The following is a 25236-nucleotide window of genomic DNA, read 5'->3' as shown; positions in this document are numbered from 1 at the left end:
ACGCGCATAGCGTCGCGCTCACTAGGTTTGGCTTGGTAACCTCAACCAATCGGCTGTACGTACGGCTTCAAAACACAAATGACTTATGTTTTTTCTTATTACTCTGAAAGATGCAGTACTATCTATATATACCACTGCAAGAAGTTCCAAACTAGTGTCGTTGGGGCGGACCATATCTCCTGCGCAGCTGTACCAATCTTACTTTAAGAAAAAAAATGTCCTCAGCTGACACGCCAGACCAATTTGCTGACTAAAAAGTTTTCTCTTTACTCTAAGTTGGAGCGAATTCGTGGAAAACAGGAAATGAGATTGCTAGCATTTCAGGTCTTAATTATTTGCTTGGCCGACTAAATGATAACTTTACAAATTGAACTTTATACGTAGTAATTTTAAGTTAGGAAATATTTTATCACGTAAATGGAATTGATTTCGAGGTTATTATTATTTTTATATATTTTTTTATAATAACTATCGTGAGACTGATTCATTATTAAATGATGTAACGGTTTACCCACGCGTATTTATCGGGGTAGCCCGACTAGTTTCGGACCCAACCGGAGTCCTTAATCATGAGCAGACGCGGCGGGATCGCTAGTCGAAGTCGCGATCCCGCCGCGTCTGCTGACGCGAGTCGGGCTACCCCGATAAATACGCGTGAGTAAACCGTTACATCATTTAATATTATTATTTATTACTACTATCCAAAAATATTACATCAACTAAAAGTAAAATTAGTAGGTAGCATTTGTTTTTTCTTACTCTGCTGTGCTTGAATTGTCCGCAATTATTTCCTTTATACCTACTTCTTACGACCTCAGATCAAACATTGTGGAATGCAATAAAGTGTTCCCATATTGAGAATACATTCCAGTGTAAGGCTACATAACAAAGGCTCTTAAAAAGTAATAGTTTGCGACCAAAAATTAATAAATATTGTTCATACGTCATGCTTGAGACCTTTTTACCACCATCTTATATTAAAGACTCGAGACTCGATCTAAGCTTATCTTCTAAGAGTAATTCCCTTTTTCACTAATAAATGAATTTAGTAACTTACCTCACACTTTTGAAAGTGTATCGTGGTAACGAAGATTGATAGCGCGATCATTTTCAAAGATCTTGAACCCAGTGAACCCACACTTTGTATATGAATTTGTATATCATGGATGAATGACGTCTAACTCAAATAATATTAATTCTTCAATACTGTGTACCGAAAGCTATCAGGAGGCAATGGATACTTGACTGGCTTGTAGGTCTAGTGGTTAGTGACAATAACTGCTATACCGAAGGTCGTGGGTTCGAATCCCACCCAGGAAAAATGATTATGTGATGATAATTTTTTCTGTGCCTGGGTGTAATTTATGTATGTTACGTATGTATTTAGAAATATATACGTATTTTTATCAGTTGTTCAGTAATTCAAGCTTTTCATAGTTTGAGATAGCATTGTGCAGAGTTGTGTACAAAACTTCATTTATGGAAGTTTGTTTTGATTTATACGTTATCCAGTTCTAACAAAAAACAAACGGCCTCCAAAATATAAACTCGAGGAAACTTACTTAGTTAAACGCGCAATTTTGTGAGAAGAAGAAAAGTTTCGTGAAATCATCTCGAAAAAGCATTGAGTTACTAGGTACCTGCTTTTGATGGCGATAAAAAGTCTTTTTTTTCGTTTGGCTTCTATTACGTTCCAAAGAGGTTTCAATAAATAAGGTTAACTAACTTCTATATCTTAAGCTAATAGTGCTAAACAGAGACTATCCCAAAAACAAAAATATTGTTCTCGTGTTAAATAATAATTTCTAAGTATTTAATAACTTGATACATCTTAAGACTATTCTAACCGTCTAATTAGGTAACAGGGATGCAGCCTCGTCTTAAGTTACTAGAAGAGCTTCACTTCAACTGCTTAATTACTGTTCCAAGAATTGAGTCGAGAATACAAATGTAATTGAAACTGCAAGACCTCAAAGCAAGAAAATAAACTAAAGACTCAGTATTGAATGGGAAGATTGTTATCCCACTAATATTATGTAGGCGAAAGTTTGTGAGTGTGTATGTTTGTTACTTCTTCATGTCAAAACGGCTGCACCGATTTTAATGAAATTTGGTATAGAGTTAGCTGGCATCCTGGATTAAAACATAGGCTACGATTTATTACGAGAAAATATTTTATTTCCTAACCACGTGGACGAATTCGAGGGTAACAGCTAGTAATTATTACATTAGAGCGACAAAACCAAAGAAATTAAAACTGAATAAAATAATTGCAAAAACTTACTACAATTGCTCAAATAAATTTGTAATTATGCTAGTTTAAGCGGGGTAAGTATGATTTAATACGCCTCTGTCAATTCTAACAAACGATTGTTTTGGGACTTTCAAATGTGGTTCCAGTAAATTTGTCTATTTTAATTTTGATCCAAACGGGACGCTTTGAATCATTGATGTTTAGAGCTACGCACAAATGTTTTGTGAATAATTCAAACTATTGTTTGTTTTGTTCTAGAGTTTTAGTTTCAAATGTAATGTATACACGTCTTGTGTTGAAGTAACTGGAGAGCATTGTGTGTTACTGGATTTAGTTTAGGCTTTGCTTTTAGAAGTCTTTATACGTTTTTGCCGCCGAAAACATAATCTATTTTTTTTATTTATAACGGGGAAAGCGCTGTGAAACGCAACATTGCATTTTTGCAATTTAATACATAAAGTATTTATCAATAATGACTTTGTTTGAGTCACAAGTTATTGATGGCCCTAAAGTCAAAGATTTGTTATTCAATACAGTAAGGGTTCGTATCTACTATGAATACGTTATGACAGTGTATCAAGTCGGTGAGGAGTTACGCAAATATGAGATTTCATAAAGCACAGCTGATCCTTGTATAACTCTCGACACGCAGATTTGTTGAAAACGCAGTCTTATACCATATTGTTAGTATAGAATCGAAAAGAACTGATGAAGAAATATCTGGATACATTTATATGTCCATTTGCATAAAATGTAGGTAACACAGTAATGCAATCAACTATACAAAGGATTAACTAGAACTAAGTGCAAATTCCAGTAAATTTAACCTTCCCAATGTGGATGAAGGATGAGATTGAATGGTAATTTAGGCATGCACGTTAAGCTTGATTCAAGAGGCGACAGTATTTGCCGGCACGTCCATTCTATTGGATCCTCAAATGGAATTCAGATGATGGATTCGAATAAATTTGAAGAAAATATCGTTGAACAATGAGAACATTCCACTTTCATCATTTTTAAAAAGTTTTTTAAAGGCTATTTTATTTCAGTACGGAAATAAGTACTTCACTCATAATTTTAGGGTATTAAGGAATTCTATTACTATGGCAATAATTATTGTTCGTCTATCCATCCATGTTGCCGCTATAACAACATATTATTCATAAAAAAACGAGATCGGGGTAAAGTAATGGTGTATGCATAATTGGGAGGTCCATTTTAAATAGTTTCTTTACTGTACAGAACCTTCAGTGTCGCGTGTCTACTTGCACAACACGTACTTGACCGGTTTTTTTTTATTTCCGAGTTCTCCATTTCTAAGAGGTATGTTCGTAATAAATTAAAGTCGATTTTGTTTTGTTTTCTAGCCCACTCTCAAGAGCTCTTACGTACGTAGTAGGTACTTGTAAAAATTAAAGTTTTTAAAATTCTCTTGAAATTTGAAATGGACGAGAGTGTAATATTTTTTATTGTGATGCAATAAAGAAACATATTAAGTTCACTTAAAGTATTTTCTAAAATTTTACCAAACTATTTTTGCGTTGGTATTTGCAAAAACTTAATTAAGTATTTTGTTTTTTTTGACAAATGGACCTTGAAGTACATGATTTCAGTTCAAAATCAATGTGTACTTCAATTAATGACAACATTACATATAACAAGCATATTTTAAAAGCGGATAAATTTCAACCGACACTTTGTTCCGTGTTCACGTATAATGACCATTTTTAATTCACAACCTTTTAGCACGCATATGACCGTGTTCCAAAACTTCACCGAGTCAACAAAAAGCCGTTTTAGTTCTGGCAAAAACGTGCACCGTGTCGGTCTGTGTTCGTTACCAGAAAAAGTCGAAATAAATCTAGCATGTTTGCGGGATAGTTATGTAAAGGGCTGTGTTGTAAGATTGATGGTAAGTTATCAGTACTAAATGCTTGGTATTCGTCATGTCGGTTACATGGAATACAGGATATCACAGCGTTTGCTGCCCTAATTGGCATGTTGTTTATTCAGTTAATCTGACAAATGTTACGAGGAAGGTTTGTTTTGTGTTACGAATGAGAATAAATATAACTTTTTGGCTGTTTTGTTCTATGTTGTTATTCAATGAATATTTAAAGCTAGTTGCTAGCTGAGTGGATATGAAACAGGTACGCGTTATTTTTGAAGTTGTTAACATGAAGAATTGGGACCATAGAAATCTAAATAACAACTTATTATTTATATTTCTATGATTGGGACGCATTGCAGACCGACACCAAAACGTAGATGACACCATTAGTTTCCTCTCTTGAGGAGACGAGTAACCAGGGGTCTAACCAAAAGAAAAGTTTGTTGTTGTAAAAGAGTTAAGTTAAATAAGTAGTGTCAATAAGTCACTAAACGATGCATGGCTCTGGTAGATTTCTAGGCTAGAAACGTAAGCTCCAAAATCCTATCTCTTTTTTTAATTTTATCGAATTTCTTACTTATTTCAAAATAAAATAAGGAAAATCAAACGTTTTATTGTTAATTAATCTTAAGTGACAGATTATAGAAATACATTGTTATTGATTCTAAATTTCAGAACGTTAAAAAAAATGACTTTTAAGCACATGTTTAAGCAATAAACCTAATCACCTAGAATCCTTTACCCACAAACACTATTAATTCAACTATTAGCGAAGTCAATAGTGAAATAGCAGACTCTTAGTTAGACAGAGCTCCTCATTGAATCAACTCGATATTCTAAGCTAACAATGGTGCATCTTCAATTGTTTCTGCAAGTCAAACGTTTCAACAATTCATTAAACGAACTGTAGATTATACATGATAGCTTGTTTGTTTGTCTTGTCTGGGAGTTGCCAAGTTTAAGCTATAAAAGGCTTTTCGAATTTTAATTTTATCCTTAAGTGAAACCAAGAATACAAGAATATATTTAATGATACTACTTACAACATCATAAAAACTTTGATTTGAAACGAAATAGTCATAGCTATGAACTTGTAAACTAGTGATTTGTCAACGTCTTTTTGTAACGCATGGCTCATACCTTGACCAACGAGACAAAAGACAGAGTCAAAAATATGCGCAGTAACTATAACAGATGAAATGAAGGAATAGGATACTTATAAGACACCACTAATTTACAATATCTAATATACTGCTGTTTGTTATCAGTATCTGAATACGCAATGGTTGAATGAAAAATTGAACATGTTAAATCAATTTGTTTAATCACATAGAGATCTTCAAAATAACATTTCCACGTTTCTAGTAAAACTGTCTCTTAAAAAACAAGCTAATATGTTTCCACTATATGACTCTTCTTATTACCGTGACAATCGATGTCATATAGGCGAAGCTACTGGTATTAGGATGGATGTCACATCATCGTCCTACCATTTACATAACTCCTTGTTAACTCACACAACAGCGAGTTTCTTCAAAACACGTTCAAATTCCCTCCTCTCCTGAACGCATGACTTTATTAATATTAACTGGCGCAAAGAGATTATCTCCGCGATGCAGCTAATTAGCTTAATCAACCTACACTGCGTTTATAAAGCAAAATCTTGAAAGAATTCATGAGCGAGCAAGGGGAAAATATATTCCTTACAAAGAGTGTTTATATCAAAATGTAAAAAATAATGTGTATGATAGAACTATTATAGCTCTTGATGAAAGAAATGAAAAGACAATTAGAAATGTACAATGACAGGAGTCATGATATACTCCGTCGCTTCTTCATTAAGTTTACCCTTAGATAGCTAGCCAAACTTAAACCAATTAAATTCAGTTGCAGATGTCTCCTTGAGACAATAAACCTTACAGACTAAATCAGCTTAGCCCAGTACCCATTATTATTCTCTAACTCTAAGCAAAACTTAGATAGGTGAGTCAAGTCTATATTTTCTTAGCGTTTCCTTTCTAATGTAAGTGCTCCTGAAATTTCGAGAAGTTTCCACAGAAGCTGAACAATCTTTAGTATTCTAATTAGTCGTACACCTCTTTTCGTTTAAGGAGGCTCTCAAGGCAAGAGAGCTGAAACCATTTTGCTTTTGCAGCTTTTGCGAAGTGCACGTTATTACAACTTTCGGGCAAAGGTTTTGAAAGCACTAAGAACTTTAATGTTTTTGTAAATTTCTGAGTAGTTTCTGCCAAGACTGTCGATGGGGACTACTTATAATGTCACAAATTATTTACTAGACAGTGAGAACTGAAAAGCTTTTGGACCAAGTCTTAGTAGGCTCAAATAATAGCCAGCTATGCTTGTAGTTGTATATACATTCTGCGAAAACTCTGTTAATATTCAATATTTATGCATCGAAACTTTTCGGAAGACCATGTAAATATGTCATATTAGAACCACACAGACAATTACGCCCACTGCCTTAAATGCAAAGTTTGAAAAATCTTAAAAGTTTCCGTAGATATAATACAAAAATTCATGTAAACAAATAGGTGCCGCGAGTGAGAACAATAAAGCTGATCTTGGCTGGCAGCCAAGCTTTGTATTAAGGTAGGTAAACTGAGAACGGTCGAGCAGCTCAAAGCAACAAGTACGGGGATCAATGTCGAGACACATAAGTTCCGCTGAATTAATTCCACGAGAAAAGATCTTACGAAATGTTTTATGTTTTTGCAAGATTTTCTGCGATGTAACCAATGGTTGTATCTCGTGTTTTCGGTACGTAAAATGTTGTTTTCTCCCAACGGTAGATAACGATTTTTTAAATTATGTTTCTGTTTTCGTATGTTCTGCTGTACCGAATTTCTCGAACGGGGTATCAAATAAATTGACTTCATGGGTATCAAATTAATTGATGTCTCGTGACGTCGATATACTTGTATTTAATGAAGCGCTAAATTGATTATTTAGAGAAAAGTTCGAGTGTGAAGCGGATAATTTAGAAATACTAAGGTCATCATACTTTGAGGATAAGATAGTCTGCACTTTTGAGGTAGTTCTCAAAAGTGCAGATGTTAAGTTTAAAACAAAAAATTTCAAAAAAATGTGGGATAACTAAACCGTCTGTAATAAGGAAGTAAAAAACCTCTTTCCTTCGTAGTAAAATAAGTCTTATCAGTGTCAAAGTTATTACGCGGCACAGTTCCTGAAGATGTCCAACCTTAAAATTTTAAATTATCTCTTAGCAGCAAATGGACGCAAATGATTATTAAAAACTTTAATTAAAGAAATCGAACAGTGTAAACAGCGAGGCAATAAATTTCATCTGAACACGATGTAATCAATAAAATCTCTTCGATCGAAAAATACATAAGTATTTTTAAAACAACAATAACCAATTCTGTTCGGGAAACGATTCCGAAAAGTTCATAAAACATATTTTTCGAGCATAACGGATATGAGAATTCATTAATAGAAAGTGGGCATGGATTCAACGAAAACTCTCTTCAATAAAAATATAAACAAACATTTTAAAATATCCTTCGAATGAGTGAAAAACAAAAATATTTTTCCAAATATTCTTCTGAATAATAAATTTTAAAACACGGATTGTGTTTTAATAAAATTTATTATTTACGGCAATTTAATACGAAAGTGAAGTGAAATTCGTTCGAATAATAATTATTAACTGGAATATTTTTTAATGAAGCTCTCTGATCATCTGAAGTACGATTTTCCCTTTGCATTTATTTACAAGTTTCGTAGCCAATTCGTTATCGCAGTCAGTGATTTTAACTAACGTAACTAGAACCTACTAAATACAACAGAGTTAATGGATTGTAACAACTTGATTTACCACTCTATAGATTAACCTCTGTACTCCAATTATTGTGCTTGATCATGTAACGATCGGGCATAGATTGCATAATTAACTAATTACTATGTTAGGTCTGTTATTAAATGTAGGATGATGACGAAATTGTTTAATAAACTGAACACATTTGTAGAACAATTTGCTTCACCGGAATTAACACGGACATGCATTTAGTTGTCATGGTTGGGCGGTTTGTGCAAGCAGCTTGATATTACCTCTTGAAGATGGACGGTTTAAATTGGAGATGAAACGTACTGCACAGCTTAAAGCAGTACCTCTCTCTCACACCTGCAAGAGTCTACCTGCAATGTCTTTACGGACTGAAACTAGCGGACTTAATTCGTATACTAAATGTTCTTAGTGGTTTCTTAGGTTTACGCGAATGTTAGACATTGAAATGAAACTACTTTTACGGATTTTATCGCGGTTTAATTTTAGATTTTAGTTCCCGACGTTTCGAAACCTTTGCAGGTATCATGGTCACGGGCAGACTGAGATGGCATTCGTCTTGACAGAAGATGTTGCTCGTTCTACCAGTTAATTGTTTGTGGTCCGACCTACGTAGTATGAGCTCACTGTGTCGTGATGTCTTGCAGCGCTAATCTTTTCAACTCTAAAAACTGAAGTAGTTCAGAATAGTGAGAGTAAGATTATTTGAAGATTACCAAAATGTTGTTTGTAGCCTATTTTTCAAGTCTCATCTATTCGATCCGCGTAATTGCTTGTACAGTTTACATGACAATACTACACAGTTGGATGAAAACCAACAAAGTTTTATTTTTTTAACAATAGAGAAAACAAAAGTTGGATCACAAAAGCAAGAGAGCCAATTTGAATAATAAAACTAGCATAACATTCGATATTCCAGCTACAAGCCGAACTCGATATCCGTGCAATTGACCAATTCTTTCGTCCAAAGCAAATTACAAGAAATACTTCAAAGGGATACAAGTTCAAAGGATGTTCAGTCGGTATGATTTCAATGTCTATATTCATTCCATTCTAGAATCAGTGCCTAAAACTCATGTCATATCTTTGTTTTCCTCGGTATATCTGGAACTGTGAAACAAGTGAATGCTTGGTGATCTCGCATTTTACATCATTTCCCACGTTTTTATACACTCACTTTCTTGTTTGTTTGTTTTTCGTTCCGGTTGGATTTTTGTAACTCAGTTTTGAAGCACTTCGCGATAAGCTAGCAGGCTGAAATTTTCACGGTAGCTTCAAACCCGATGACAATGTAATTAACAACTATAAAACGGCTGGACCGATTTTGATAAAATTTTAATGGGGTGACAATTAAAAACGTACCCAAAAAATAATTCTTTTACCTGGTCATGCGCTTCAAAATGCTCTGGAGCTATGAATAAGTGAATACTTGATGTAGAGGATTCTGCATACATTTATTCATCTCTGCTGACCCTCTTTGTCCACATCACTTCAATTTAAAGCCAGCAGCGTTGCTTAACAAGCCAGTGTCTGTGCCCATCCAATCTGTGGATATACGAGCTTACTTGTGTCCCATTTCGGTCGTTCGTTGTTTATATTTACTGCTTAGTTCCTAGTCTATTTCGAGTAACTTCATGAATTGCTCAAGTGAGACTCCTGAATATTCGGAATGACCTAAGTTGATTTAATGCCGAGTGTTTGCCGTGTAAGAAAATCTTCTTTGGAAGTGTTACTGTGAATCTCCTAAGACCACTTTAGTGAGTTTTTGTATATTCTTAAAATTATACTTAAAATATTAAGCAAGGCATGTGTTTTTCTAAAAATCCCCGCCCACCTTAAAACGTTATAGATTTGACTGTTTCCTGTTTTTGTAAACTTCGAATGGCCTGTTTGTCTAGTCAATAGTGGTCCTGACTACTACCGAAGGGCGTGGGTTCGATTCTCACTCAGGTCAAAGCAAAGTTTGTGTGATTAGTACGATCGTCGTTTCTGTGTCTGGGTGATTTTAAGTTTAATATAGATTTAGAAATGTTTATTAGTGGTAAATTAGATGGCGTTTTTTGAAAGTTGTGGAATTTTGAAATAAGTATAATATTTTACCACGTAAAGGTTATCTTTATTCAATAATAGAATTTGGTTCAACAAGACCCATTTATAACTTTAGCACTCAAACTATTTGCATGCAAATTTTTGTCATGACTCCGACATGTAAAATAAGCGATGCTGTTCAAAACGTTTTAATTGCACAAATATGTTTTAGTACTGGTTTTGCATATTAAAACGCATTCCATAATTAAAAGCTGTACAATTTATGTTTGATGGGATAACATTTATTCATATACCAAATATTTATTGTGCCAGTGTATAATGAATTGAATTGCGGTTTTCGTTACTTTGTAATGCCATTTCCAGTTAATGCTAATCACAGTTATGATGTCATTTATCTTTTTAAATCTAGTTATTTCTGGATTTTTGCTGTTTTAATAAATACAGCTTACCATTTGTCTGATTTCATAGAAGAAGAAAATTATTAAATTAAGCCAAACTAACCCTAACATTAGTAGAAAACTAGAAACCGTTTCTACTTTTCTTTTTACGTAACATTAATAGACCAGGGAATAAAACCAAAATAAAAATAAAAACAGGATTTTAATTTGATTTTTGACCTAATTTTCGACACAATCAGCTTCGCAGCAATGGTTTCTATTATTAACCAAGTTTACAGGCGTACAGACATCGATGCGGCAGTTCTCCCAGTACAGTCGTTTGCTAACATGTCGTGTTCGTATAATGCAACTCGTTTCGGTGCTCTAGATGGGAGTTACGAGACGGCTCCCCTGAGCAATGCGCAGTCCGTGAGTTAGGCTTCGGTACAGTTCGACTAGGGAACCTAGTGACCGAGAAAGAAAAGACGGAAAGAAGTAAAACAATTTGTTATAGGCTGATACTCGAGTATGGAATATTGAGTATTTTCACACAACGCCATCTTGTCCTGAACTAGGCAAAGATTGTGTTATGAGTACTAGACAATTGATAAGCATATTTCCACATTACTAAATACATACATCATATAGATAAACTACACCCAGAGACAGAAAAAAGAATTTAGATCATCACACAAACATTTTTCCTTGTTGGGAATCGAAACCGCGACCTACGGTGTAACAGTCAAGGTCACTAACCACTAGACCAACAAGCCAGTCAATAATTGGTCACCAATTTTGGAGAAAAAGTTTCATTTGTCATTTTATGGCATTCACATCAGAGTTATCACGGTTAGTCTTATAACGTATCTTCCCAAAACATATTACCTTTCTGCTTTGAAACAGCCATATATGAAACTGACTGTACCGCGGGATTCGTACGAGACATTTATTATAGGACAGGTATTGATGCTTTGACTCAAGATCGCGTTGTAAATATTTATGAAAGTCGTACGAACCGAGTACGATGAGGACGCGGATGGAGTACAGGCAATGATGTGGAAACAAGACAAAAGTGTTTGTACGAAACGGATTTTGGTTGTGACATAGTTCGGAGGTAGGTCAGGTTGGGGTTTTCGATACCATTTGTCATTTCCGCTTTTCACATCAGCTGTAAAGGATATGTATTCGCTCGGCAATCAAGGGGAGCGAGAGAAATAACATTTTTTAATTTATTTTTTTATAGTACTATATGGTAATTTCTTTTCACAATATTATACCCATCAAGTGCTTAGATAAAGGTAGGGTTTGCAGATTTAATTCTGCACGTATACGCTGGGCTCAGAGTTCGGTTGATGAAAGGATTAAGCAGAGACCTCTACTCAATTAGTACGGCCTGAGCGAAAAATGAAAAAACAGGACAAGATTTTTGTAACCATAAAAAGTTATTAAAAAGCTAATTTGCCTTTAATATTACAAGCAATTATTCCCATTAGGTCTAAGAGTACGCTTTTGTCTACGAGACCACATCATCTACCAAGAATAGCAAAGCAATATGCCTGTATTAATTGCAGTTAGGCGTAATAACGGGAAGTAATTACAGGGTCTGATTGGCATTACACTAGCTCATCTTCGTCTATATTGGAATTGTTTGTCTGTTCTGGACTAGCATCATAAAGCCATTAGGAGAGCGAGATATTCTGAGAATCTGCAGATTGGATTGAACATGTATATTGTATATACCTAATAGGTAGGTAGATACAAATATGAATGCTATGTAGGTATAAAGGTGTTCCCTAGGTAGACAGATATGAAGTTCTGGAACAGAATATTTTTGTAACAACAAAAAACAACCGATTTGGTATAAAAACTGCTAGACATTACTTGATGAAATAGCTATTTCACATTAAAAGAAAAACAGAATCAACAAATTCTTTTTGAAGTCGGATGAAAATCTTCCTTGAAATTTGGAATTGACAATTGTAAGGGCTTCATGTTCAGTCATGTTGCTTTAATTAACGAAAAGAATTTAATTAACATGAAGATTGACATGATGCCTAAAAACATTCCACAATCCATTTCGTACTAATCGGTTTGGAGTTTTTATCTTTGTTCATAAAATTATCAGTTCAATGTTTTTGAATTTGTATCTACTGCTACTATTTAGTTTCTTTAGTTAATATGATATGCTTTTGCGTGTACTTTATAACTTTAGAGGAATTACAGATTAAATTACAAAAACGTAGGTATTTTAGAGATATCCTACTAATATCACAAACGCATAAGTTTGTATGATTGGATGTATGGATGTTAGTTCCTTTATTGCGCAAAAACCACTGAACGGATTTAGATGAAATTTAGTACATAGATAGTTTGTAACCAGGATTAAAATGATAAGGAGGTTTTTTTCCGATTTATTGTTCCCTTGTGATTGCTTTGAATTTAATATACTATCACTTTTAGCGAACTTTTCTTGCGAATTTTTTGAAGTTTTCAGTGAAAACAATACAGGTTTCGTTAGATTGGTTTCGTTGCTGAAATTGAACTAGATATCGTTTATATATGAAAGCCGAACTTAAATCTGTTACAAGAGGCAATATAACTTTGCAATCCCGAGCTTATGAAAATAGAATGGAAATTACATCTTTTTGTACAGAAGATCGTTTTGTGGATATGAAGTTTCAAAAAACAAAGTCAGTTTATATCAATAATATTGTTTTAAGACAAAATGATTTTGATACTTTAACCATTATGCCAATCATATGAAGTAGAGGCGACCGTGAATTGTGAAGACAGGGTATGAATAAAAGAAATAACGTTAAATGAATAAAAACCGGCCAAGTGCATGTCGATATTGTGGCACTGAGGGATTGGCACTGTCGGTTGTGTGACAAATAAGAGGGTCAAAACTACTCTCAATTCTATTTTTTCCTCACTGACAAATTTGTGACCGCAACAAAATATTTTTTGTGAGAAAGACATCATGTGTCAAAATTTCCGCAAATGTCTGGTGGCAATCGGCAATGGTGACAAACGGATAGATAGACAGACTCCAGAAAGCGGACCCTCAGTAATAGGATTTCTTTTGATCCCTTGGGCATAGAAAACTTAGTATATTATAAACACGACTTTACGACGTTTAGATGAAATAAACCGCAAAACCCTGTTACCCTTTGCAGTCCGAAGGTTATTTTTAACTTGCATTTCCGCTCTGGCTTGACAGCATCGGCCTAGCTCTAAACTGAAAGGAAATTGTTAACCCATTTAGTCCTGAAACTATTTTTTTCTAAAATGTTTGTTTTTTTCTTAGTATATAGGTTGATAGGGGTCTAAATATTAGGAAAACCTAAAAAATTAAAATCCTGAAATAAAAGGGGTCTGGGAAATAGCCGTACCACATATGGTACAGTAGGATTTGGAGTAAGAAAAATACCGTAAAAATGAGAAAAAAGTTGTTTATTGTTCATAGTTATTTAAAAATGTAATCAGAATAAAAAAAACCGCAGCAAATGAAAACTTATTAAAAATACAAGAAAAACATACACTAAATTAGCATTTTGTGTGGTAAGCAAGAAAGCATTCAACATGCAATCCAACATTACATTTGATGCATCTTGCTGGGCTTTGTCGGTGGCAATGTCCACATCTCGTTCTTTTATTATCGGGCTGTTTTATTATATAATGACCCTTGTCATCAAATCGGGAATCCATAGTTAGAGATGATTGTCGGCTAGGTCCAGGCTTGCTTCGAGACTTATTCGATTCAATTATGGATATAGCTATGCGACGTCTAAAATACAATAAATCTTGTTTGCCACCATTGTATCTATAAAGTAGCCAGGCATTTTGCACTGACATGTCAAGACAATGCAAAATAAGGGGCATGTACCACTTTTTTCCCCGGATGCTAGTTCTGACTGACGAAATATTTTGATCAGATAAGTCGACACCACCCATATTTTGGTTATACTTCTGAATCAAGTGAGGCTGAGATACACTAATTTTCTTTTTAGTTGTTGTGAGTATCTCTCTGCCTTATGACACGGTAATATCCCCGTTGAATTTGAGCAAACTGTAACAATGCTGTTGTCATGCCATTTACAGATTATAATGGAGTCACTAACACGATAATCATACTCTCCTCTTTCCTTCTTCTTCATTTCTTTATTAGCTATCAAAGGACATTTTCCTGTTCGATTTTCTCTTATAGTGCCCGTTACACCCATATTCCTTTTTGTTAACTCTTCAACCAACGGTAACCCGGTAAAAAAATTATCAATATATAAGTGATATCTGGATCCAAGCTCAAGTTTCATTAGTTTATCTGAATATGTCAAAACTACACTAGCCCCAAGGCCTAATTCAGCATATCTGGCGTTCAAAATTGTAGTGGCCCCTTGGTAAGGCTCAAACCAAGCTATATAGCCCCCGCAGTAGCTCCTACCCACAGTTTGAACCCATACCGTATGGGTTTGCCACGAATAAATTGTTTACATCCATGTCGACCAAAATAAGGCACCATAGCTTCGTCAACACTGTGGTTTTCTTTGTGGGGACAGTGGTCTAGAAACTTGGCAGATAATTTGCTCATAAGTGGCCGAACTTTTGCAAATTTATCAGAAGAATCTAACTGATGGTTGTCCATACAATGTAGATTTGAAAATATGTAGGAAAAGCGGTCTCTCGATAAAGCACTAGCAATGAGCTCATTCTTCACGTCAGGCGAGTTCTCCCAATACATTCGTCTTCTATTTACCGAGGAATAGCCACTTACTAACAGAACACCAATCATACACTTCATCTCTTCTATTTTTATATCAGCAGCAAGGTTTTTCTTCCTATGTACCTGTTCGTCTCAGTGGTCAATAAATCAAAAACATCCTCCGAAAAAAACAAAGAAAACCATTCTAGTGGTGATTTTTCCTGAGGGACGTGGTAATCAGGTCGCCATAATGATAGTGAGCCTTCGTAATCCCGTTTCCTCCAGTTATATTTTTTTAAAACTTTATGAAGGGGCTCATCATTCGTGTCCGGATCCCCAATGTTGTCCAAACTAACTGTAGCGGGTTGACGTAGCTCTGCGTCCGCTCTGAGCAAGCTGGGAGGTAGATTATTGACATTGACCTGATCTTCGTCTCCAGAGTCCTCGTCTGTCAGTTCTGCATTCGCATTATCAGGCGGAAGTATGAATACATCATTTTCACCTTCGGTTGTCTCAACATCCCCCTCTTCCAATAAAGATAAGATGTCATTCAGGGATAATGGTCTGAAAAGCAAAAAAAAGTTAATTGAAATGGCATATAGTCCTACCGTACCAAATAGGGTACACCATTATTCATGTCTAAATAACTAAAAAATAAATAAATAATTAGGATATTCAAATGTCACAATGAAACAAGAAGTATTTTAGTTTTATAAAAAGATGGAAATTATTTGTATAAATTATATAATTGTAGTATATTTACCTGTTGGAAGCCATGTCTCCGCAGAAAAAATAAATTTACGAAACTTGTTCAATAAATCTGCACTATTATCAGCATTCAATTGCACTGGCGTATTTTTTCCGATGAGCACTATTCTTCTTTTCGACATAAATACCAAATAATATTAAAAATATTATGCGAGTACCTGCAAAAAAAAAATATAACAAGTGTACCGTATATGGTACGGTAGGTCTAAATGGGTTAATTTATGCACGATTACGTCACTTCTATGCTTATAGACCAGACACTAAATGCCTTGAACTGTCGAGTACAAACCCTCCTGTGTACAATCTAATATAAGTATTAAGTATTGAGATTATTTTGTTAGTTGGTTTTATTTTGTTATTGTTTCATTCGGTTTTTAATAGTTTTAAAACGGTAGTACCAAACCAAGATCCAATGGCGATTGAGTAATATCCGTGTCATCATTGTCGATAAAGTTCGGATCCAACTGAAGCCGATGCAGGATTTTTTTTTAAACGAATCTTGCACTTTGTCTTTTCGTCCTTGTGTCGCGGATACAATTCATATACACAAAGAACTGATTCTAAAGAACCAAATCGTTATCAATTCAAATGTATTTTGAATTTATTCTAATAATTCTTTACCGTGTTAGTTGATTTTTTTTAATACTAAAAATTCATAACAATTTTTTTAATTTGATGGTGCATAGAAACATCTCAAATAAAACTCAACTTGGACTGCTAGCGAAACAGCACAAACTACTATGTAATATGCCGTGTCACTTTCAGTTCAAAATCATATAAATAAATTTATATTTCATGACGATACATTGATTTCACTTAATTGTCAAATATCGCCATCCTTTAAACAAATAACATCTGTTTTCGATGAATCTAAAAGGCAATGGTTTAAACGCGTTTAACTGCATTTTGCTTTAAAAAAATAAACTATTTGACCAAATCATGTTCGTTTACAGACTCATGTTCCGATAAACAACATGATCGAATAACGTTATTAGGATAAAGTTATTAATGTTGTTTATTCAAACCAATATGTGGTTTTCAAAACTAAATAAATAAGTCAATACTGTTTAATGTTTATACGAATGATCGTTAAATATTGGAACTTAGCTAATTTGGAATTTTGTAAAAGAGATAGTTAAAAAAAAAACTATGGTTTGCGCAAAATAAAAACTTTAATTTGCGCAAACGATAGTTAGATACAAGTCACTCTTTTAAAAATAAATTTATAAGTAAATATCATACCATGGGACACATAACCAGCAGTACCGCTGAACTAGTTCCCCGTGATCTTGCTTAAAATATTCAAATGTCGTCGCCGTTTAAGCCTTGACAGTGTTTAATTAATGTTGGCTTAAAGCAATTGGTATGGAGCACTGAACTCAGTTAATAATGGAATACTTTAACTGATCGCGTTCATATACAACCGTAAAGTTTACCACTTCTAAGACTGTTGAGCGAGACAGAATAATATACGGTGTAGAGTGGTGTCTCTCTGTTACAACTGCAGCATCGTTACTTTAAGACGAAGGCTTGTATTCGGATAGGAAATCATCAAACCACTCCTCCCGCTTTGGGTTAATGAAGTGTCAGACTTTTACTGACTATTACCCATCCACTTTCCTTCCTTTGCCGTTTGTGTACCGCGCCAGAAAAAAAATTCGAGCAAACCCAGCGATTTTGGGTTGCACAGAGATTGCTGCCATCTCTTTCGTCCAGTAAGCGCCTTGTCTTGGTCGGACGGTGAGCTACCTATCACTTATCGTAAAGTCACGGAAGAGGTACCCACCCTAGTCTTATGGAAACATCATCAAACAAATAAATAAAACTTCAAAGTTCTAGTAATATGCTATTCAACAACCTGGGCCCCGATTCTGCTATTTTCAACGGTCGATGAATGAGTGGCAGGTGGATTAAATTTGAAAATATTCCTATTCTATTCAGCATTTTGTCAATACAATAATTAGAAGTTAATTATATTGACCGTGAGTATACCATCCCGTACTGAATTTCCAACTATTGTGTAGAAAAATTCTTAAGAGAACACGAAAATTGTCATTTTAAGCCAAATTTTATTCATTCATCGGCCATTGTAAATAGCAAAAATGGGGCCCTGTAATTAGGCGTTTGGCAAAATTATCAACAACTGATTACGAAATTTTTCAAAGTTTATCATTTTCGCGTTGAACCAGATTAAATACGGGCTGCGGTAGATAATTTACTTGATTAGCACGTGCGTGATTAGTTCAAACACGTCATGATGTACGTTCGTGTACAACAAGCCTCTTTGCTGGTCGATAACGAAGTGCTTGTTTAGTATTACACTGGCCGTTTGATAACTTTTTAATGGTTTGGAGTTATGGTCACTTAGTTATTACTATGTAGTTTAAATATGGAAGTTATGGATATCATTTTTCTGTATGTACTATTTAAATCACGGAAAAAATTAAGAATAGGTACAGGATCTTTCGATCATTTTCAAGTGTTTATTTGTGTCTATATTCCAGTCCACTGTGTCACACAGCACTAGGCACCATTGACACTTAGGAATTTTAACTTATTTAGTAACATGATCACAAATGTGTTTGAAATATATTTTTTATCAATGTAAAAAAATGGTAATGAAAAATAAGCCTATTAAATATGGAGATGCATTCACTTAAACGCCCTTTATTTATCTAGCCTGTGCTTACTAGACTAGAAAAGATTTCTGCGGTATTTTTAATTAGTAACACAAATACACTAATGTTCTTTGTTTTTAATTTAGAGTAAAAATGTTCAGCTCTTTGTTCTTAGCAAAGATGTTGACCGACTTGTTGTGTCGACAAACGTGCTCTAATTTATTGTCTACTGCAATTACCACCTTATTTGCTATGTGATCACAGTAACCTAACGTCAGCGTATTTACTGGTGAGATCAGACCCTGCACTAAGACTCTTAAACGTGAGATCTCTAATGATAGAGGCGAGACCGCGTATAATACAAGGCATAGCACCGTCTCATTTCGATCAAGGCTTTGTTCATGCGTTTAAACTTCGTGGAAAGCGCATAAAATTGAGTGGAAGAAGTTTATAGTATTCTGTGATGTTATGGACTATTAGATTAACTGTTAGATTACTGCAGTAATTTACCGTGAAAAGAATATCACCTCAAACGGATGGTTTGACTTGTGACACCAAAAGTGTTAAATATTACAAGTGAATGTATAGCAGCTAATATTAACAATAATCATGAAAAACGCAACCAAATTTTGTGGCCCTCACTATGACAAAATATAAATCGAATTTTTGGTGGACTCAAAGTATTCAAAAAGACAATTCTAAAGTCTTCTCTCCCTCGACAAACATACGCTGGCAATATTTCAGCTCAATCAGAAACCTTCAATTGTATAAAAAAAAACTATTTCGAGATTCTATTGTTATTTCGAAACTCTCGTCTCCGGACCACAATACATCGCTTCAAACCTCGTCATCAATAATTATAATGACAATGCAATACAATTAATGCTTATAATATCGACAGATAATCAGATCTGAAATCAGGCTACGATACATCAAACTATGTGAATGTCGTATAGTTCTCGCTATGGTTGTTTCCAACCCATCTAGCGTATTCTGTCATTGTCTAAGGCCACTTAGCATGATGAAATGTGCGTACTAACGACCCTAGTTCCTTCATCCCTTTATAATGACTGGAGTCGACTTACCCGGCTTTCAGGTTAACTACCTGAGTCGGAGCTTTGCTAAGCAACTATATTAGCAATTATTCTTGGTTCTAGAAATGTTTAACGATATTTTTACTGTAATAGACGTCTCAATTTCCTTTCTTAAACGTTTGTTTTATGATTCTGTGTAATACTGTTTATGTGAGTACCTTTTCAACAATTTTAGGGTTACGTGAGTAGACATATATTTAGCATGGCATCAGATTGTTCAGAACTAAATAATCATGAAAAAAATCATGTTATACTAAAATACTTTTTCAAAAGATATATCCATCAGAAATCTTATGAACACCACTTTTCCACGCGAATAAAGTCGCTGGCATAGCTAGTACACAAATATTATTGTGATTTGTAGGCACAGTCGGTCACTAGCTTACATTTTGTAGCTCTAAAGGAACATTGACAAACGCAGTAGACTAGCCTTTGTGTATATTATATATCACAGCAGTACTGGCTTTCATGCAAATATTGATGATTTACATACGTACATGTACTTCATCATATTCAGGGACATTTACACCATGCCCTGAAACAGGTGCTACGCTTTGAGGTCGCCTATTGAGGTATTTATATGGAATCGAAATAAATTGGGGTTTGCAATACATTTCAGCTGATTTAGTAGTTCATGAATTTAATCGTAGAACCAATTTACTTGCTTCAGTCTTGTTGGCTTTTTTCTTTTTTCGGACGGTCAGACAACGATGCTTCAGCATTAGGGTTCTATCCGTTGTCTATCCGTCTGCCTGTCAGTGGACTATAACAATACCTCAAGGACTGTGATAGATAGAAATATTTTTTCTTTTTATGTGATGAATGGTGGTCTGTGATCATTTTTTGTTGCCGCTAATACTAAAAATAAAGATTCCAGAGTTTAACTTACAGTATAATACACCTGATTCAGAAGAATCGAAACATTGAAAAACTTGTTTTGTGACTTTTTGACTAACATATTTTTTTACTAGTACTTTCACTAAAAATACTAACATCTATTTTTTTTGGGCATTACAATACTTGAATATCTAAAGAGGTGTATGTATGAGACAAATGACCACATCGGTTACTGAGCCGTACATTTCATTTCGGTTGTCAACAGTCGAAAGAGGCTGGATCTACCGATTTCCAGAAAACATGTTTGTACTGTCAAAAAAAACCTGTGCTCAAGAATATCCTCTAAATGACAAATCATAGTATTACTCGTTGTTGCATTTGCACGGAGCTGGGATTCCGTACAGAATAATAAATTCTGTGCTGCGAAATTATAACTTTAATATTAAATTTATTCGAGACCTATCAAAGGTAAAATATAAGTACAAAAATAAATAAGATCTCGTAACGATCTCATAAATAATTAAGATCACATTTCGGCCATAAGGAGCTTAGATATTATTAGTTTGTTGGAATAAAGAACTAGGTACTTTGGCAAAATACTGGTATTCATAATTCTAGCGTTCTAAAAAATGTACGAAAATTGCCGACATTAAACTAAAAAATGTCCACATTTTCTGTTCTTAGTTTGATTAAAACATTTTCACAGTTCTTACTACAATTTATTTTAATATTTTCTTCTGCTATTCAAAAATATGAGGGACAGTACAGGACAGTTCTGTATGAATGTGCAATTACGTCGTTTTACTCCAAAAAGGTTTGTTCTTATGAATAAAAGATTCGCGAAACGTTATTTCAGTGTATTCTGTAGACCGCTCTTTAATGTTAAATGAGTTTTAATCAAAAAGTATTCAACGTTAGTCGTGTTCCAAATTGTTGACAAGTTCTAGCATAAAGCAAATTCAAACATACTTGAAGTAGATTCTTTAGAAAAATGTCTTACTAAATTGTCTTCTACGACAAATAAAAACTCTTTAACCTTAAATTCATATTTTTATTAAAATATCTTAAATCTACTTTTACGGAAAAGTTAAATTAGTTTTATTTCAATATCTAACATTTGCGTAAACCTAAGAAACCACTATGTCTTAAATCTTTTCACGGTGAATTTTATCTCGCTCCTAAGATATTTTTAGATATGGCCTAGGTCCTGTAAATATCCACCCAAATTCAAGATAAAAGCTCTTTAATTTCAAACTTTCCTTTTCATTCTATTTCACATTCAATGACAAAGAAGACAGTTTTTTAAAATACCGTAAAATCATTTTGTAATTTTTTGTCCTGCTCTGAGTACCCAATATTCAAAACACTTACCGGTACTGGTTTGTTTCGGTCATCTACCAGGGTGTCGGTGATGCACAGCTGACCATCGGCGACGACGATCTGCAGGCCAAGCCGGTAGACGCCGAGGACTCGCGGCGTGCCCCAGCGGCCCCGGGACAGGAGGTGGAGGGTTATCACCTCGCCCGGGTCGATAGGACGTGTCACAGTCCATTCGAAACGCTGGTGACAAAGAAAGAATTAGAATATTTGAGATTGAATGTTTCAGAACGATTGAAATGTGTGTAAGATGATGGATATTTCTAAACGAATGAGTGGAAGAGGGAATGAATGAGTGAGTGGGATTGTTTTTCGTGAATTTATGATGGTACGATTTAAAACGAGTAACGATGTCATGATTTTGTTTTGTAAAAAATATTGGGAATTAGAAATAAATAAGGATTTTAGTTTACAATACGACTGTTATTGAGTTTCCTGCGAACCCTGATCCGCATTAATATAATATATGTAGGTACGTTCTGTGTTGTTTATCTTAATTAAGTTATTAGATGAGTATTAAAAAAACGAAGACGTAACTTAAACACACAAACGTTCAAGACACTTGCGCAAAGACACCCAGACTCAGGACAAGCATTGTGGATTTGGCACAGTGGGTTTGACGTGGTAGCCTCAACCACTCGGCTAACTTTTGCAGTCAGACTAAAAGTGGTGTAGTTGATTTTTTATTTAGATACTGATTTGAAACAAGCTATCGATTACTGTACCTTGCGAGTTAAAAACAATATTTCGCTTGGGCTATTTTCTTTCACTTTCCTTCCTGCTGGTGGAAAAAAAATTGGTTATATATAACTAATATTTTTACTTCTCACTCACATTATTCTATACTGAATTCTAAGATCTCACATGGTCAAAAAATTAGCAGTGTTATATTTTTTGCTAACTTCTTTCAATTCAATTCACAAGCGTGATTAAGTAACAAACATTCATCAATACAAAACTGAGCTAGTTTTAATATCAATGATAAATAACTATGTACATTTCGAACCTGAACTCATTGAGATACCAACGCCAGATCAAGTCAAAGTTTGAAGTAGCTACGAGTGTGTTTAGCCTATCTAGTTGGCCTAGCTAAGTTGGCGGTGTTCTGATAACACGAGTCCATGAGAATCGAACTTGCACAGAAAGTTCAGGCTAACGTGGCAGTTGGTGCCACTTGGTAAGCGTATGTGATATTCAACACGTTTAATGACTATGATTGACTTTAGGCTTTATTATTCCTTGTAGATACACTTTTATTGGGAGCTTACAGGGTTATTAGAAGGCGAGATTACGTATTTTTGACATTCTAAAATAGAATATTCTATCCCGTTTCAGTCCGAAATCGGTAGGTACCTTGTAAACAATTTCCTTGGTACTGATGCTTCTCTTTTAGATCTGAATTTAAAAAAATAAGTACTTGTAGCAAACATGCCAATGAATTTACTATTACACTAAGACTTTTGTTTTTAAAATAAAATACTTACTCTTCATAATGTAATTTGTAATTTACCATTAAAAATGTAATAAAACTATTAGCCAAAATATATTCTATAAACAGTTTTCTACATCGTTTACAAGTCTTTCTAAATACACATTTTAATTACTTCCACCAATACAGTCCTGCGTTCCTTCGCGTAGTCTTACGTGGGAAGTGATTAATTTCATTACATGAACATGCGGGCTTTCCCTTATTAATATAAAAGGAGATGTATTATTTTTGCATGAAACCTCTGCCGATAACCTTCTTCTATCATTTGGACTGTAGCTTATGGCTTCCGATTTCGGATTCAACGATCTCGTACTGGTTGGAGATTTCACATTCCATATTTAAATTCTAGGTTTCCTCGCGATGTTTTCTTTCAACCGTTTGTCAGTAGTCTTCTTCTTCTTTTTTTTATATTTAAAAATGAATAGCTGTTCGTTAGTCTCGCTAAAACTCGAGATCGGCTGATCCGATTTGGCTTATGTTAGTTTTGAAATATTTGTGAAAGTCTAGGGAAGGTTTAAACGGTGATATAAAATGGAAAGTTTGAAATAAAGGTATTTACTTATCACTGACGTAAGCTAGGCGGTACCTAGTTCGCCGGGTAGCTAGCGCCTTATAAAAATTAAGGTACATTGGTTCTTTGTCAGTACTACCACGACATTATGAAGTTGGTTCATGACGTATTGCCAAAAATTACGGAAAACATTGCAGTTCAAGTTTAGTCAGTTCAGTGTCTGGTAGTACTCAGGTCCTCCTACGAGGATTTGGGTAGTCAGGGTACGCTGGTCTTACCAAAAAAAGGTTTTTAATGATAGGTAAATGAGAGCCCGTCTGTGGGGAAAAGAAGTATGAAAACTAATTATTGTTAAAGTGAAAGGGTTAGTTCGTGCCAAAAGAGTGCCCATCCCGTTTTTACGGGCAAATGAATCAGCATGTTTCACATGCGAAAATTTATGAAATGTGAAAGCAATATAAATTTTATTTAATTACAAAATTCTGATTCATAAGTGAACCTCGTGAGAATTTCGTTATCATTAAATAAAATTTGCATATTCAAATGGATTATTTTATATCATTAAATTAAACCATCTTTAAAAACTTTGAGATGTGTTATGTTGCTCCAAGATGAAGTTAAATTTTTAAAATGAAATAAATATGTAATTATTAAATTTTTCATTTAAAGTAACAGTACGAAGTACCACCTACTTATATTCAGGACATCAAACACTGTAACTGTTCTGATTCGTACGAAACTATTCGCATCATCCAACTGCAAACACACGTGTACAATTTAGAGTTAAACAATGTGTAAAAACAAACTGCATTTATAAAACAGAAACAATCCTAATAACTGTTCCACTTCCAGTAGTTCTGTTAAAGCTTTGATCTAAATCAACTCACACATACAGTCCTGTTTGAATTCGTTCGAATCGTATGAAACAAGTTCTCAGGTGCAACTAATTAAACATTTCGCGCTTTTGTAATACAAACGCGGTACACTGGGCTCCAGTCATGCAAATTGGAAAGTTAAACCTGACGTAAATATTAGATAGCGCAGAACATACCTTTTAAATTCAAATTTAATATTGTTGAAACGTATAATTTCACAAAAGGAATGTCATAAGCAGGAAAACAAAAGAGAGCTACATGTACGTAAAACAAAAGCCAATTATTTGTTCATAAAGGCACCTTATCGTGTTACCAATAAGGGTTGTATTAATTATACATTCGTGAGCATCAAAAATCAAGCGCGTGTTAATTTAGTATACACTTCACGTCTGTTCTAATTTCATACAAATCCGTTTATCCGTTACGGCTTAATTGAGTAACAAATATCTGAACCCGAGCGCTCGCATTATTAATATTAATGAACTCTCAAACGTTGAGATTTAGTGAACCCTGTGGCCCGACCTGTACCGTGTTATAATGAGGTAATATATTAAACAAACATGTCCCAATAACA

At 34.5% G+C, this 25236-nt stretch overlaps 1 protein-coding gene across 1 annotated transcript in view; it reads right to left on the bottom strand.

Moving 5' to 3' along the window:
• Positions 1-21836, bottom strand: part of LOC113495737 (otoferlin-like) — an 88943-nt gene extending 67107 nt beyond the window's left edge. The window contains exon 1 of the mRNA XM_026874648.1: positions 21782-21836. The gene's annotated coding sequence lies outside the window, so the exon portion shown is untranslated. The remainder of the gene's footprint in view (positions 1-21781) is intronic.
• Positions 21837-25236: the final 3400 nt, after the last annotated feature.

The sequence above is a fragment of the Trichoplusia ni genome, chromosome 7 (genome assembly GCF_003590095.1).
Source record: "Trichoplusia ni isolate ovarian cell line Hi5 chromosome 7, tn1, whole genome shotgun sequence".
Classification (NCBI taxonomy): Eukaryota; Metazoa; Arthropoda; class Insecta; order Lepidoptera; family Noctuidae; genus Trichoplusia; species Trichoplusia ni.
Note: the sequence above shows the minus strand (reverse complement) of the source record. Positions and strands in the feature narration are given on the sequence as shown.